Source organism: Elephantulus edwardii, unplaced genomic scaffold (genome assembly GCF_000299155.1).
Source record: "Elephantulus edwardii isolate Elephantulus edwardi_28Jun2011 unplaced genomic scaffold, EleEdw1.0 scaffold00397, whole genome shotgun sequence".
Taxonomy (NCBI): domain Eukaryota; kingdom Metazoa; phylum Chordata; class Mammalia; order Macroscelidea; family Macroscelididae; genus Elephantulus; species Elephantulus edwardii.
In genome coordinates, this window is record NW_006400147.1 from 896,785 (window position 1) to 900,598 (window position 3,814).

The window sequence follows — 3,814 nt, forward strand, 5'->3', positions numbered from 1 at the left end:
TCTGGCAAACTCCAGTCCATGCTCTTCCTCCCCACATCGATGCTTCTGCTGTGCTCTGGACAAGAGAGCAGCATTTTTATTTATTTATTTTAAATTCTTCATATAAGAACTTCATTCTGACCCTCCTCCTCTATTTGAACCTAAAGGCCTGGCTTGGATTTCCCAGATTCTCAGCAGATTCTCTGGAATTGGCCTGAGCGAAGGTGCACTAGGAAGAGGACAGAGCAGGGTGGTGTCAGGTGCAATTGAGTCAGCTCCAGCTCACAGTGACTCTCTCTGCAGCAGCATCGAACCTTGCCTGGCCCTGAGCCTTCCTCACCAGCACTGCTGTGCGTGAGCCCATGGCTGTACCCGCTGTATCAGTCCACCCTGTTGAGGGTCTTCCTCTCCTTCACTTACCCACCAATTGACCAAATATAATGTCTTTCTCCAAGGACTGGATCCTCCTGATAACAAGTCCAAAGTCTGTCATGCAAAGTCTCACCGTCCTTGCCTGCAAGGAACTTTCTGGCTGCACTTCTTTGAACACAGATTCACTGGTTGTTCTGACATTCCATGTTTTTATTCAAAATTCTTCACCAACAGCAAAATTCAAAGGCACTGATTCTTCTTCAGTCTTTGCTATTCATTGTCCACATCAGAAACAGTGAGATTCGCTCAAGATTGGGCAGGATTCAGAGCTATTGTACATATGGTCGCTATGAGTTGCAGTCAAGTAGATGGCAGGTAACAATACCACAACAATGCCAGAGCAGGAGTAGTCCTCCAAGCTCCAAGTTGACTGGGATTTTTGGAATTGTTCATTGTATCTGTTCTCACTTCCTGGGAAGACAGTGAAGTGATTATGGTCATACCAGGGTTGCTCTATCCTGTTCCAACCTCACTGTCTCTGACACACCTACTCCCATTACCCTAATCACTGAATTGATCCATCTCATCAAGGGTCCTCCTCTCTTGTGCTGTCCCTCCACCCTCCCAAACATGTCCCTCTCCAAGGACTGGTCCCTCCTTGAAACATGCCCAAAATATATCAGATGAAGCTTCAGAATCCTTGCCTTCAAGGAGCAGCCTTCAAGGAGCAGCCTCATTTCACCCTCTCCAGGACAAACCTGTTTGTTCTCCTAACAGTCTTTTCCAGCACCAGAGCTCAAAGGCATCAACTCTCTCTCTGTCATTTCTAGTCACTATGCAGCTATCCAATGCATAGCACATAATTGCGAAGACTATGGCTCGTATCAGGCGCAGCTTAGTTTCCAGCCTGACATCATTGCTTGTCAGTATTCTGGAGAGGTCCCTGAATAGCTGACTTTCTCAATGAAATTCATCTCTTGATTTCCTGAGGATTAAAAAAATATCTACCTTATAAGTTTTTGGGGGTGGTTGGATGTTTCTGAAAAAAAAAATGCTTTTAGTTAGTAGGTAAAATAAGACATGAAAATAACACATTTTGTCTCAATTATGTAAAAAAAGGGTTTATTAAGTTTTAAGCATTAAGAAAGGAAACACATATATCTTAGTAACCTAATACTGTTGTAACAGAAGTATCTCAAGCACTTAAACAACCCCAAATTTATTTTCTCGCTGTTCAGGAGGAGGCCCTGGTGTTGTAGTCTCTGGAGAGTTGTTCTACTGTCCCAACAGCAGTTCCTCTCTGGTGGCTTGAATCTACCCACAGCTTGATGGGAGAAAGATGGGACATCTCCTCATGCACAGTTTATAGACTCCTGAAAACACCATTTATGAAACTTGACATTTGCATTCAGGGCTTCTCTCTGGGGAGAGGCTCACTCGCTGTTATAGCTCATTGGGAAAGTTGTTGCCTCTTTGCAGCATCTATTCATTCCTTGGCTCTTTGGTGAACTTCATGGACCGTGGCTTCTATCTTCTCTCATGTCTGCTTAATCTACACTTTTTCAATCACACAGCTGAGTGCCTTCACACATGCCCTGCACAGATAAGACTTCTTAACATGAGGAAAACCCATTCCTATCCGGGATTATAACCAGAGAGGGATCAGGACTTACAACACATTTGTGGGGACACAACTTGATTCCTGATAAACTCAAAATGTTAATAACAAGACAATGATCCCTTGTATTTTCTTCATGTTTCTTTATAATTGTCAAGTTTTCTATAATGTCTATTACATTTTAAAAAAGTTACAGATTAGGCAGAACAGTATTCATTTCTCACCTATGACAAGTCTCTTGTTGTCACCTTCAGGCCACTGGTCTAACTAGTCACCTGAGCCATCTGAGTCAGGTAGTCATTTTGGGTCACCTAGAAAGATTATTTGTAGAGAGGAAACCAAATTGCTGGCTTTGTGATTGGTGCTCTGTGCCTCTATCACAACAAAGCCCTGGTGGCTTAGTGGTAAGGAGTTGCATCACCAATCTAAAGGCACACAGTTCAAATCCACCCGCTGTCCTGCAGGAGAAAGAGTGGCAATCTCTTTCCATGGAATTTACTGCCTCTGAAAACTCACTAGTTGTTGTTGTTGTTACATGCCATTGAATTGCTTGTGACTCATAGCGACTGTATGTACAATAACCCTGAAAACTGCTCTATCTTGTCCCAACCTTACTGTCTCCAACACACCTACCCTCATTACCCCAGTCACTGAATCAACCCATCTCCTCTATAGTCTTCCTCTCTTGCACTGTCCCTCCACCCTCCCAAGCATGACATCCCTCTCCAAGGACTGGTCCGTCCTTGCAACATGCCAAAAGTCAGCTATAAGTCAGTTCTAACTGAATGATACATAACACTATCAATCAGAGTAAACACTACACAAGGAATTCTGGTGCTGTAGTGTCTTGCAAGTTGTCTGCTAGAAAGGTCTGCAGTTTGAACTCAGCAGTCACCCCTCTGGAGAAAGCTGAATAGTTTTCTCCTATAAAGATTTATGTCCTTCAAAACTCTTTTGGGACAGTTCTATTCTATCCTATAGATAGAATATAGCTGGAATCTACTCAATAATAATAGTTTTGGGACTTCCCTTCTCCCTTCCAATCTGCATCTGTCTTCCATTTCCATTACAGTAACATAATAGCTATGGTGATTAATTTTATAAAACATAATGAATGGGATTGATTGTATGAAACACAATGTGAATGAATAGTGTGAAACACAATGTATACAAAATTTGTAAGCAAACCAATATAAAATAATTAAAAAAAATAGTAGTGAAAGTAACAGCCCTACTTTATTTCTTTGAGTGTTTTGGCAGGGGGTTCTTTTGGTTTTTTTTCTTGTAAAAAAATCTAGTTTGGTTTCCCTTCTCATCATAGACTCATTCATGAAGAATTTAGTCAGGTTATGGAGCCAGGCACCATGCTAGATGTAACATAAAAAATGAAAAGAGCAGGTACTTGCCCGCTTGGGAGCCCAGTGTGATGGAAGAAGCATAGCATAGGTAGTTGCTTTCTCTTGCAAAGCTGGGACCACTGGTGGCCTAGTGAGTAAGGAGCTGTGCTGCCAACCCACAGGCAGGCAGTTTGAAGTCACCAGCGTTCAGGTGCAATCTCTTGGTATGTGATTTACAGTTTCTGAGAACCTGTTGGAGGGTCAGCCATGAGTCAGTTTGAACTTGATGGCAATGGATCAATCAATTTTGTGAAGGTCAAAAGTAAGCTTGGGTGGTAGAAGGAAGCCCAAGATAAATGATGAAATCTGAGCTGAGGCCCACAGGCTTCTCCGACAGAGGTCACCAACAGCTAAGATATATTAGCTATGAAATGAGGTATACACACCTTCATGTGATCTTCTGAAATAATTTATGTAGAATAGGTAACAGTTCTTCTTTAAATGTTTT